We start from the raw sequence: 14,667 nt of genomic DNA, 5'->3' as shown, positions 1-14,667 counted from the left end.
CCACCATTGAGAAACACATCAATATCATTGCACAGATGCTCAAGCTATTGTCATTCTTCTAAATAATACATGGGGTACATAATAGTTCTGACATCCAAATAACGCACATGAACAAATATACAAAGTCACTTTAACAGACTCAAATATGTTCAAATTATATTTTTGTACAAGTTGTTTTGGTTTGTTTGTATGAAATGCACTTTTCCTGCAAGTGCCGCCAGGGTTTTACACCGGCTTCATTATTACAACTCAATAAACAAAATCAACCCAAAACGCCGAATAGAAAAAGAAGCAACAGGTTGAAACCAGTTGATGTTGTTGATATGCTGTGGTTAATGTTCCAGAGTCCATGCTCAGGTTGGTTATTATTAGTCTTTTTGATTAATATGTCTTATCCCTGTTGATCCTGATATACTAAATGCATGTAAACAGTTGTTTATTCTCTATTATTACATCTTTAAAAATGGCAAAGAACTACAAAAACAAATATACAAACTAAAAAGTATTAACATAAAGAAAATAAACTAAAGGAGTCTGTTAAAAAAATAAAAGTACTCATTGGAAAATCCCAGGTCTGGGTGTTTTTTTCTCCAATATGTTCCTGTGTGTATCCCTCTTGGTCTGAACAACTCAGAACTGTGTGTGTGTAATTCCACCTCATCTATACCAATATCATATACTGAGATTGTGCTTGAGTAAGTTAATTGTTGTGTGTGTCTCTGTGCATGTATATATTAGTTTCTTTCTTTCTTTCTGTCTGTCTGTCTGTCTGTCTGTCTGTCTGTCTGTCTGTCTGTCTGTCTGTCTGTCTGTCTGTCTGTCTGTCTGTCTGTCTGTCTGTCTGTTCTGTCTGCTGTCTGTCTGTCTGTCTGTCTTGTTGGCTGCTCTGTCTGCCTTCTTTTCCTTCCGTCTGTGCTGTGTCTGTCTGTTCTGTCTGTGTCTGTCTGTCTGTCTGTGTCTTGTCTGTGTGTGTGTGTGTGTGTGTGTGTGGTGAGGCAGCTCTGTGATGGAGTGATAAGATCACTGGGGTGTAGAGCTGGTGCCCTGGGCTCAGCTGAAGGCCTCATCATCCGTATCCTCTATCAACACCTTGGTGTCCTTCTTGGATGATCTGGACGCGAGAAGGAACACACACATGGATACTGTCAGACAAACACAAGGCCACCATTTACAGACTCCTGGCAATGGCCATAACCCGGAGGGCCCTGAGGGTTTCCTGACCAATTGACCTGAGCGGGAAAAACTCAGGTCAAGTTTTCAGGAAAATCTCCTAGCCTTAGCCGTGTGTGTGTGTGAGAGAGAGAGAGGAGGTTCGTACTGAGAGGACATCAGAGGGCGTCGTAGAGACAGGCTGTAGCTGCGCTTCCAGCTCTTCTTGCCCTGGCGGTTCCTGACTCCGTCCTCCTGGTCCATCATCTGTCCAGCAGTGTCTGGTCGTCAGCATTCAGCGGAGCCACTGAGATATCCCTCACGGCACGGAACTCACCACAGTTATTCAGGTGCTCGTTCTCCAGACGGAAGAAGTTCCAGACAAAACGCCTGTGTGTGGATTCAAAGTGAGGTATATAAGAGAGAGAGCGAGAGAGAAAGAGAGCATGAGAGAGAGACTGTGATGCTCCAACCCACCTGAACACCTCTAGAGGAGCCAGCACTGTGCCCACGATGTCTCCCACAGACGGGATGTTGGTCATGGTGGTGAGGGAGATCTGGATGGTCCAGGCGAAACGCAGGATCACGTCCTCTATGAGGCACAGTAGTAGTATGCCTGGAAAATAGAACAGTCATCAGGTCAGAGGAATGTGTGTGTGTGTGTGTGTGTGTGTGTGTGTGTGTGTGTGTGTGTGTGTGTGTGTGTGTGTGTGTGTGTGTGTGTGTGTGTGTGTGTGTGTGTGTTGTGTGTGTGTGTGGTGTGGTGTGTGTGTGTGTGTGTGTGTGTCATATATATGTATGTAATACTCACTTTCTGCGGGTAGACGATCTCCTCCCTGAGGAAGGTGTTCTCTCCTGCTCCACGGTCAAACAGGCCCCAGTCCATCTTCAGGTCCCAGATCAGAGTGTACAGGGAGCTGACGGCTGAGAACACGATCAGCAGGTAGAAGAACATGTCTGCATCAGAATGCTTTTGTTCTGTGAAGCACAAACAAGACATTTGTCCATCATTAGTCTGTATAACGGTAGTGTTTTGAACAATCGCTCTGCATACACAGTGTAAAAAAACATTAGGAACACCAGATCTTTCCATGACATAGACTGACCAGGTGAAAGCTATGATCCCTTATTGATATCACTTGTTAAATCCACTTCAATCGATGTGGATGCCAATCTGAGGGAGAATGGGCAAGAAAAAATATTTAAGTTCCTGTGAACAGGGTATGGTAGAAGGTGCCAGGCACACTGATTTGAGTGTGTCAAGAACTGCAACGCGGCTGGGTTTTTCACACTCAACAGTTTCCCATGTGTATCAAGAATGGTCCACCACCCAAAGGACATCCAGCCAACTTGACACAACTGTGGGAAGCATTGGAGTCAACATGGTCCAGCATCCCTGTGGAAAACTTGACACCTTGTAGAGTCCATGCACCAACAAGTTGACGTTGTTTTGAGGGCAAATGGGTGCAACTCAATATTAGGAAGGTGTTCCTAATGTTTTGTACGGTCAGTATATAACTTGATAATTAAGAAGAAAACATAGCTAAGTTGTCTGCTTGGAACTGCAGACTTGGACAGCAGCTTGTTCATAAATGTGTCTCTGGTCTTCACTATCCCCACTAGAGGGAGAACTTGTACCATAAATAGTACATTTCCTGAGACAGGTTACCATGGATGGAAAATACCATGCTAATCCTTAGGAAACTATTCAGAGGCTCTTGAAACTATATGTTGTTGTGTCCTTCAGTCTGGCAATTCACTACAAATAAAAATCTTTGCAAAAAAGATATATATATATACATTAAATGCTTATTAAATATACAAATGCATTTATATTTATTTAATGATTTATTATGTTCTAATTTATTTTTGAACATTGACCTCATGCCAGTAACAAAGGTAACGGCGACCAGCTGTGCTGCAGTGTCATGTTAATTTCCCTGTGTCATAGCTATGTGTTTTGACTAGGCCACACTCCCATGCTGCTCCAGTGACACCCTGAAATGCCTGGGGGATTATTGATGACTGAGGTATTCTAGTCTGATCTGCCCAGGCTCTGGGCTGAACCCAGCGTTCACAGAGAGCTCTCTCCCGCTGTGACATAAACGAGAGTATGGCCTAACACTGTGTGACAGACTCACACACCGACACTAGCAACAGGACACCTAGGCCTGGGGAGACACATCACGCAATGTTACGTAACCACTCTTATCACAACTATTCACACCAGCCAGCTTTACCCAGGTGTAGATTTCTGACTGACTGAACTGAAAATGGCTATGGTAAATCCACTGGGTAAGTCTACTGTGCATCTTCGAATAGGCTGGTGTAGGTTACTGTTCCCATTAACTAAGGAATGTGACAAGTAATCAAGATTCACAAGAGCTGAGACTTTGGACCTTGGTCATAAAGTGACAGTGTGTGTGTGTGTCTGTATGTGCTCACTGACAAACTGGTTAGATTCACAGTCTGACCTGACCACACAGACAGCAGACAGGGACAGTGTCATCCGTCATGGTCAATGCCTCCCACTTACTGCCACCAGGGCGCCAGGAAATGAACAGGGGACATTTTTCACAGAGATTTACACTGGTCCCTCCAGCCCTGCTCTCACCCAGACAGTGGGCTCTGAATCAGACTACCTCATCCAGTAGCGTGTCCCCACATTACACCAACATTCCCTGCTGAGATTCATCCTAAAAACGTCCATATCGTGTGCCCCCCCCGTAATGGAATTTTAATGTTTGTGCTTTTCTTATAACTAATTTCTGTGTTCTATTTATGTGCTGTTCAAAAAAAAACAATTTCTGTGTTCATGCAAGTGGCTGACTGAACAAATCCTCACTATCAGTAGCTGCAATTTGGCAGTACGCCCAGACCTTGTTTTGAGAACAAACTAAAGATATCTCAGTTTCAAGGTCTCAGCTTAGAGAGAAGAAGCCTCTTGAGGTGTTGGTCTGTCACATGTTATGAGGCAGTATTGGTCGGGCACATGAATGAAACAAAACGGTAATGATTCATTAATGATGTTAAATCATGCAAATATAACTTGTCTGTGTATACGACAACTGCTGGGACTGCCCAGGCAGAGCTCCTGATTGACATGTGTACTATAGTGCATTAGGTTGGTTGGACCCTCTCCAGCGAGCTGACAATAAACAATGATTCATATTAAGATTGACTTCAAGTGTCCCTGTGTAAGAATTTCCACGACACCCCTTTCAAAATGTACTTCTGATGTGTACACAGTCGGCAATTGGGATTGCAAACATATAAATTACAAACTCATTGAAGTTGGTAGAACAAACCTGTGTCAAAAAATGTGTAAATGGAAGACTTTCGCAAATACAAATTCAAGGCCGTCTAATATAGTTAACAACACATCAATCCAGAAATATGAAGGAAAACTGGAGCATCTTCACAACATCAAACTACTGCATCAACAAACAGTTACAAATAGATGTGAAATCAAAACGCTATAAAAATGAGCATATAAGATACCACTCCTCCATCACTAAGCCTTCTGATTGGTCTCCAGGGCTCGGTAGAACTGATGTCCATCTGATGTCCTCAGAGGCTCTAGTGTGGGTGGCTAGTCATTCATCTGGAGCTCAATCGAGGGTAACTAGCTTCTGTCACGCTCACTAAATGCTTGTGTCTAGCCACCACCTAAGTGGTTAAAAGCCATTTGAGATTGGGACGTTGCAGTGACAGACACACTTCATAAGGCCAGAGGGCCAGGGCAGACCTCCCACTGAAGGTGTTAATAAGCACACGGGAACAGCAATCATCTGTCTTTGGGTTGTTATCTGCCACGGTGCCGCCTGCCTGGGCTGCCTTGTACTGCTGTTCAGGTGATAAAGAATCTATTACCTGCCTGCCTCATCACTATCTCCACCCCCTCTCCTCACAGAGCCTATCCAATCAGACACGGACTCCTAGCAAGACAAATAAAGGTTATTGAGTCAGGGAAGGTGACATGTTGATTTCACATGGCTGATTGGTAGTGAGTCTGTGTAGAGTGATATTACTACCTGTGTGGTTGGAGTATCATTTACATTGATATGAATTTCTATTGCAGATACCGGTAGTTAGATCTGAACTCAATCTACAACTTAATATGACGCTGATCATAATAGGCAGTATGTCCCAGAGACAGTAGGCAGAGTTCAGTGGGTATCATGACCCCGACAGGGGGAGTGTGAGAACAATTTGACTTAAATCGAAGTCTTTCATATACAGTGGTTCAGGCATCTACCGCTGTGTGTACGTAGACAATGTTTGTGTCTATGTGAGTGATAAAATCCTATTCAGTCAGCCAGCCTGGCCCTGGGTCTCATTTCCATTCCAGCAGCATCCGCCAGAGATGTGTTTCGCCGCAGGCAAGTTATTGCAGCTTACTCTCCTCCAGCTAGTCCATCCTCTTCCCCCTGCCTCCATCCCTCTCTCCTCTCAATCTCTCATATCAGATTTTTCGCTGATCCTTCACACTAGTTCTACTTTTTCTTGTATCTTCATTATTGCTCGACTCTCACTTCCTCAAAAGGTCTATTATTCCTTTTTGTCTGTCTCAGTCTCACCTAGGCCGTGTAATCTACCCGATCCATTGTCCCTCCCACACTCTATCAGTCAGTGAGTGTCCTTCCACCAGAATTATGCTACTCGTTCCAGCTAACCTTGCAGTATTACTCTCCCCACGGCCTGGGCAGTTCATGAAAGCATTCCTAAGGGCTTACATTTGCATGACTGCTCAGCTCTCCTGCATCTAAAACAGCATTTAGTGAAGCTACTACTGTACAAGAGCAGATCCCATATTGATCCTGAATAAAGTATTTGGCCTTACTGTCAGGCTTAATATCCTGTAGTGCTAGGGACTATAAATTCTAAAGTCTAAATCAGGAAATCCCCCATTTCTACATACCCTTGAACATCAAGTGGGACAGCATAAACACCATTGTTCTTTGATATATTTATAGATTGTTATTACTTTACTGATCTGTTCACAGGACTGCCAAATACTTCTCTGCACAAATTCAGTCTTTTACCTGTATTAATTTACATGAATCCAACTCCTTTACTATATTGTAATACCTAAATAGTAGGAGGGTACATTTTACCCTCTGCATCGATTCACCTTATACATTTATTGCAACGTGAGTAGAGAACAATTCTCTGTGGTAGTGATATAATACTGGGATCAATGAGGTCACAAAGCAACAACAGAACACTACTTTGTGGATGTACAATGGAGGTGACATATCTATACACAACCTGGTAGCCCTGCCAGCATTTCCTATGCTGATTTACTACCACTGTGCACGGCATGAACATGATTCAATACTGGCCGATGATCATTATGCGCTCTGTTCTGCTGGTGAAACAGATGCTGTGTAATTTGGGTGCTCCGGTCCAGGCCTAACTCTATGTATCCCATTTACTGTGTCACAGCAGAACTGTCAAACTCAGGGGCCGAGATGCACCACACCTCCGCATCTGGCTAGACTTCAGGCGGTAGGCCTATACAGCAGACATAACAACATACAGTCTAGCAACAATAAAGAGCACTGGACTGAACAATTTAATGACCATGGAGAACATGCTTCAAATATCTATGGCCACCCTGTGCATTCACTTTCTGTAAATTAGAGATTTAGTACCCATGCCAACGCAGTTGAAAGACAGCGGGTTAACTGGGCATTGTAGTCTGGATATTCCCTCCATCCCTTCTCATTTAACGACCCGGACTCTACCTCTTCATTCAAAAAGAGGGGGATGAAAGAGGTCTTCACACAGCATATGAAATGAAGAGTGCCCATTAGTCCAGGGTCCACAGGGCTGAAGACTAGAGGAACGGACGGAGTGACTGGAGGAGGAAAAGCCCTTAATGGTCTCGTTTCCTAACAACCTAAAACCTCCTCTCTGCCTCCAAACCCACAGCCAAACCAAGAGTCAGGTTACAGAAGAAACACAAATATTGATTTGAATTTATATTGAAAAATGAAGAAAAAATCATGCTGTGAAGTAACATTTACCATTTTCAAAGGTTGAGCTGAGATTTAAAAGCTGGCATTTGCACAAATATAATATATTGACCGTTGATGAACAAGTATATAAATAATGAAATGGCAAAAACCACTTAGCAAACTGCTTTGAGATTATCGACTTGGACAAAGATCTATGCAGCCAAGATGAGATAGCAGAAAGGCTGAATGTTGAAGGGATGTCTTTGTACACTTCCTCTTTTGTGACAACGTTTCTGAATCAGAATAATCAGCGGCTAATTGTGGAGCTGGAGAATAGTGTCTTGAATTCTAATGACAAGCTTTAGCTTCCTTGATGCTAAATGTTATCCTCCCTCTCTCGCGACTGAAATGTTGAGCTTTGTACTTTCCAATTTCTATTATAATGAGGCATCGACTAACAGAAAATAAATCCAGGGTTGACATCTTTATTCCAGTGACAAACCATTTGCACTCAAGGTCATCTCTGATTTATGTTTCTTCATACAGCTTGTGATGGTCTGAGCCTCAGTATTCAGCCTGACATTCCCCTCCCATCACAGCAAAACCCCTGTCTGTAGTCCACAGCGCAATAACACATCTGCTAATACTCCACTTCCAATGATCCTCCCCTGACTGTCCAACTGGCTCAGAGAGTTGGTTGTCTCCTTACCTTTGTGGGTGCTGTAGAGTGCGGCGAAGGTGACCACAAAGAAAGTGGTGGAGTATTTGCCAGCGTTGACAAGGTGAGGGAAAGCTCGCTTGGTGTCTCGGTACCGACGGAGGCACTGCACGAAACGGAACCAAGCGGGCAGACACTGGATGATGGCACGGAGACCGTAGGAGTAACTATGGCATGTGTAATCACCTGGTCGGAACGGGGGAGAAAATTATCAACAACATAAACATTCAAACATTTATCAACCACATCCATATTTACATTGTGTATATGGTTCTGGTATCAACCACATCCATATTTACATTGTGTATATGGTTCTGGTATCAACCACATCCATATTTACATTGTGTTTATGGTTCTTGCGTATCAAACCACATCATATTTACATTGTGTTTATGTTCTGTTATCATCCATATTTACATTGTGTATATGGTTCTGTATCAACCACATCCATATTTACATTGTGTATATGGTTCTGGTATCAAACCACATCATATTTACATTGTGTTATGTGTTCTGGTATCAACCACATCTATATTTACATTGTGTATATGGTTCTGGTATCAAACCACATCATATTTACATTGTGTTATGGTTCTGTAACAACCACATCCATATTTACATTGTGTTTATGGTTCTGTATCAACCACATCTATATTTACATTGTGTATATGGTTCTGGTATCAACCACATCCATATTTACATTGTGTATATGGTTCTGGTATCAAACCACATCCATATTTACATTGTGTATATGGTTCTGGTATCAACCCAATCTGTATTACATTGGTATTATTGTGCTGTATCAACCACATCCATATTTACATTGTGTTTAGGTTCTGGTATCAACCACAATCCAATTTACATTGTGTTTATGGTTCTGGTAACAACCACATCCATATTTACATTGTGTATATGGTTCTGGTATCAACCATTCTTACAGCTAGAACTGTTGTACTGTTCTGTTGGAATGGGAGGATGCCATGATGGACATTAATGGACTCACACAGGTTGCTCCCGTGTGGCTCTGTTGGTAGAGCATGGCGCTTACAACACCAGGCTTGTGGGTTCTATTCCCATGTGGGACGAGTATGAACAAAAATTTATGCAGTTGCTCTGGATAAGAGCGTCTGCTAAATGACTACTTAAAAACAAATATATATTTATATATGTCTGTAGTCCCAGACTCATTGTCATTCTGCACTATGCTGCTCTCTCTCCATCCCTCCCACACACAGAGCAGTAACAGCCCTCTCTGAGTGGACAGCTAATCAGCATGAAAGTCACATTGCTGGACCTTTTTTCATCCATGACTTCATTTTGATATCTGAAAATTCTCATGACCCCAACCAAAAAAAGATGTAATTAACAGACAATGTTAACTTATTTTAATTGGGGCTATGGCAGTCAATTGCAAAACATTCTAACAGTATTTTTAATTGTCTTCTCAACTCACGATCACATACTTTTAATTTGGGGCTAAGACAGTCAATTACAAATAAGTCTGACATAATGTCTCGTRTCACCACCATGGACAAGATGGGTGTGCTTGATGCATGTCGCGTCTGAACTTCTCAAAGTCAGGGGACGTGGTCATCTCTGCTGTCACATCCAACCTGGATCAATATCTGGTTTTAATGTAGACGAGAGCACTGCTGAATCCAGATTCACACAGATATGAGCTGGCGAAGGGTACCATGAGTTTTAATGCTCTGAGGGAGACGGCAGGGTATTCCCTTTCTGTCAGGAACCAAATCCTCTCCGTAATGACCCGTGAATGCTTTGTATTTTTTCAGAATTTTGGAAATTCTCCCGCCACCCCATTTTCATACAGGCATCACTAGTTTGGTAACCGCTGCCCTAGACACTCGTCTTGACGAGAGGGAGAGGTTGTCGGGGGAGGTTCTCTTCTGCACTGTTCAACCAATCCAGTAAATGTGGAGGAGGAGTTAAGATGGAGTGTCGCCTGAAAACCGGAACATCCAGTTGTTGGGGACTCGGCAGAGGCTAGCTGGACCCAAACGTTTCCAATCAATTACCTGGCTGCTGATTTGTCAGGCTGCAGACTACTGAGGAGAACCATTAATGACTAATTTCACAGACAGACAGAACAGACAGACCCCACTGAACATGGACAACAGTGTCTATTGACCGGAGTCAGATCGAGCTAAACCATTTAGACTCAGTACATATCTCCCAAACAAAACAACACTGTTATAAATGAGTTCAAATAGAGCTGATGAACCAGCATAATATATAGGTAACATACATTCAGCTATTACCTCACCCCAGTCCTGTACTTAGACCATAACTAGTACCTACCTAAAGGGAGCCAGTGCTCTAACTCACCGTTGAACATGGGCAGGAGGCCTTTGCGGTCGGTCCATTTGAGCTCAAAGCTGTAGAAGCAGATGAGATACTCCAGGTCCATCAGTACAATCACCAGAGAGTTGAGCTGGTCGGCCAGCCAGAAGTCTGCAAACTCCACGCGGTGGAACGGCGCCGTGAACACACGGAACTGGGGAGACAGACAGATTTATTAGTCTCATACAAGACACAGGATTAAGGGGGGGGGGGGGGGGYSMGGGGGSTTGCAATGCTTATTGAAATAGTCTAAGGTTAGGAAAACATTGACAGCTCCTCTGTCTCAAGTATACCTCTGCATACTAATACTACTAGAGCTCCCATGCTTGTCTCACATCAAGGCAAAACAGACTGTACAAATTAACAAAAGAGAAGGGACACAAACGCAGAGACCTCGGCTCCAACCGTGTACACAAGACTTCAACATGGAGGAAGCTCATTGTCATGCAGCTAATGAGGCTGTCATGTACAGGGTATTAGAGCAGTGGAAGGGGAGAGGGCAGAGCAAAATGAGCTGGAACGTGTTGAGGGCATGAGCCCTGAAGCAACCAGCAATTCTTGCATCTCCCTACAGTAAATGAACTGGTGGATACGTATGGAAAAGCCTAACGAGGCTCTAGTTGGAGTGTGTCAATCTCATTCAACAGGGCTGTTGCCACACCAGCAATAGTATCGCTGACACACACAGTATCCAACCTGACACACCACACATGCCCTAAACATGACAGTCTGGGATCAGCACCGGGTCAGCTGAAGAGCAGTGCCTCTGTAGCGGTTTGATTTAATGTAGTCTAACAAGATTGGGTTAACTAGTGTTTTAGGTATGGTTTTTGTTGAGACTGGATTATGTTATCTGGGGTCTGTGAATGAGACTGTGGCTGAATGGGAATGATCCTCTCTCCCTCTTGCCTCCAGGTCAAGCCTGACATTTCACCAGCCCACCTCTCTGTATGCTCTGCAGCCTCACTATGCAGCCTCACTATGCAGCCTCACCCAGTCCCCAGATTGTCTGAGCTGCAGTATTGATTCAACCTGTTATATACCAAAGCATTCTGAAAGTATTAAGACCACTTCCCTTTTTCCACATTTTGTTACGTTATTCTAAAATGGATTAAATACAAAAKAATRCTCACAAATCTACATACAATACCCTATAATGGCAAAGTGATAACAGGTTTTTAGAATTTCTTGCAAACGTATTAAATACCTTATTTATATAAGTATTCAGACCCTTTGTTAGGAGACTCGAAATTGAGCTCAGGTGCATCCTGTTTCCAMTTATCATCCTTGAGATGTTTCTACAACTTGATTGGAGCCCACCTGTGGTAAATTCAATTGATTGGATATGATTTGTAAAAGGCAACTGTTTATATAAGATCCCACAGTCTGCAGCATTCAAGGTCCCCAAGAACACAGTGGCCTCCATCATTCTTAAATGGAAGATGTTTGGAACCACCAAGACTCTTCCTAGAGCAGACCGCCCGGCCAAACTGAGCAATCGGGGCAGAAGGGCCTTGGTCAGGGAGGAGACCAAAAACCCGATAGTCACTCTGACAGAGCTCCAGAGTTTATCTGTGGAGATGGGAGAACCTTCCAGAAGGACAACCATCTCTGCAGCACTCCAAAAATCAGGCCTTTAGAGTGGCCAGACGGAAGCCACTTCTCAGTAAAAAGGCACATGATAGCCTGCTTGGAGTTTGCCAAAAGGCACCTAAAGGACTCTCAGACCATGAGAAACATGATTTTCTGGTCTGATGAAACCAAGATTGAACTCTTTGGCTTGAATGCCAAGCGTCACGTCTGGAGGAAACCTGGCACCATCCCTATGGTGCAGCATGGTGGTGGCAGCAGCATGCTGTGGGGATGTTTTTCAGAGGCAGGGACTGCGAGACTAGTCAGGATCGAGGCAAAGATGAACAGAGCAAAGTACAGAGAGATCCTTGAGGAAAACCTGCTCCAGAGTGCCAGYACCTCAGCCTGGGGTGAAGGTTCACCTTCCAACAGGACAACAACCCTAGCACACAGCCATGACAAAYCAAGAGTGGCTTTGGGACAAGTCTCTGAATGTCCTTGAGTGGCCCAGCCAGAGCCCGGACTTGAACCCGATCGAACATCATTGGAGAGACCTGAAAATAGCTGTGCAGCGATGCTCCCCATCCAACCTGACAGCTTGAGAGGATCAGCAGAGAAGAATGGAAGAAACTCCCCAAATACAGGTGTGCCAAGCTTGTAGCGTCATAAAGGTGCTTAAACAAAGTACTGAGTAAAGTGTCTGAATATTTCAGTGTATTATTTTCTATACATTTGTAAAAATGTCTATAAACCTGTTTTTGCTTTGTCATTATGGGTATTGTGTGTAGATTGATGAGGCAAAAAAACGATTTAATCCATTTGATAAAAGGCTGTAACGTAACAAAATGTGGAAAAAGTCAAGGGGTCGCAATACTTTCCGAATGTCAATCTATGTCCTTATTGATCTCCACAACATCCCAATCATACAAAGACATCCAGAGGATAAAAATGATTTTAAATGTATTCATTGCGTAAACTAACACACCAGACAATCTGTCTTGATTTGTTCCTTGATTTTGGTTAGCGCCTGTGTTCAGTGTGGGCGTGTGCATCTCTAGAATGGTGCACAGGCCCAAGTGGGGCCCAATCAGAGCTGGAGAGGGATGGGGATGCTTGGGAGATGGGGAAGATTGGAGGAGCAGCATACTGATGGATCCATCCCTGTAATGATTGCACAGTCACAGTCGCCACATCCCCAGGGACACGCCTGTATCCTATTATCCCTCACCCCACTGGCCTCTGTCTCGCACACACACTGAATCCTCCTACCCCCCATCACCCAAGCCAGTAAACATCAGACAAAGAAAAGATAAGCCGAATACATGGAACACAATATAGAATGTGAGATAGGTATCAAATACATTGTTGTACACACACAAACACCAGTTGAGTCAGGTTTCATTGTACTGATGTAATATCATCATTATAATGCAGTAGTTSCAGTGGAGAAGGAGCTCACCAGCAGTTTGAGCAGCCAGAAGCGGGACTTGTAGTAGCCAGTCTTGAAGGGGTTGATGAGGAAGAGGAGCATGAAGCCGTAGAGGATGAGAGGGTTCACCTGCATGGGCAGCATGGTGTACTCAGAGTACAGACAGGACAGGATGCTCATACACCACAGCACGCCCAGGAAACCAGCAATCTACAGAAGACACAAAGGCATTAAACTATCACATTTTCTGTAAATTTCCTTTATAAAGCAGTATACACATTGTCCTTGGAAATATGATCAGAAAAAAACCCTAGTGTATGTCTTCAGATTAGTATTGATAGTATTGATAGTATCTATCAGCATATCGATTGTGCTACCAGGGCTGGTAAAACCCTGGATCATTGATATTCTAACTTCCGCGACGCATATAAGGCCCTCCCCCGCCCTCCTTTCGGAAAAGCTGACCACGACTCCATTTTGTTGCTTCCAGCCTACAAACAGAAACTAAAACAAGAAGCTCCCGCGCTCAGGTCTGTTCAACGCTGGTCRGACCAATCTGATTGCACGCTTCAAGACTGCTTCGATCACGTGGATTGGGATATGTTCCGCATTGCGTCCAACAACAACATTGACGAATACGCTGATTCGGTGAGCGAGTTCATTAGAAAGTGCATCGGAGACGTTATACCCACAGCAACGATTAAAACATTCCCAAACCAGAAACCGTGGATTGATGGCAGCATTCGRGCGAAACTGAAATACGAACCACTGCTTTTAACCAGGGCAAGGTGACCGGAAACAAACAGTGTAGCTATTGCCAGTATAGAGCCAAAGTAGAGTCGTAATTCAACAGCTCAGACACAAGAGGTATGTGGCAGGGTCTACAGTCAATCACGGATTACAAAAAGAAAGCCAGCCCCGTCGCGGACCAGGATGTCTTGCTCCCAGACAGACTAAATAACTTTTTTGCTCGCTTTGAGGACAATACAGTGCCACTGACACGGCCCGCTACCAAAACCTGCGGGCTCTCTCCAGGAACCACCACACCGGATGTCACAGGAAGGCCATAAAAGATCATCAAGGACAACAACCACCCGAGCCACTGCCTGTTCCTACCCGCTATCATCCAGAAGGCGAGGCTAGTACAGTGCATCAAAGCACGGACGCGAGAGACTGAAAAAAACAGCTTCTATCTCAAGGCCATCAGACTGTTAAACACCACCACTAACATTTAGTGGCTGCTGCCAACATACTAACTCAACTCCAGCCACTTTAATAATGGGAATTGATGGAAATGTATGTAAAATGTATCACTAGCCACTTTTAAACAATGCACTTAATATAATGTTTACATAACCTACATTACTCATCTCATATGTATATGTATATACTGTACTCTATATCATCTACTGCATCTTGCCATCTTTATGTAATACATGTATTCACTAGCCACTTTAAACTATGCCACCTTATGT

At 43.7% G+C, this 14,667-nt stretch overlaps 1 pseudogene; it reads right to left on the bottom strand.

Moving 5' to 3' along the window:
* Positions 1-943: 943 nt before the first annotated feature.
* The window catches only part of LOC111971405 (xenotropic and polytropic retrovirus receptor 1 homolog), a 98,845-nt pseudogene continuing 85,121 nt past the window's right edge, over positions 944-14,667 (bottom strand).

This window comes from Salvelinus sp. IW2-2015, linkage group LG13, assembly GCF_002910315.2.
Source record: "Salvelinus sp. IW2-2015 linkage group LG13, ASM291031v2, whole genome shotgun sequence".
Lineage (NCBI taxonomy): Eukaryota > Metazoa > Chordata > Actinopteri > Salmoniformes > Salmonidae > Salvelinus > Salvelinus sp. IW2-2015.
Note: the sequence above shows the minus strand (reverse complement) of the source record. Positions and strands in the feature narration are given on the sequence as shown.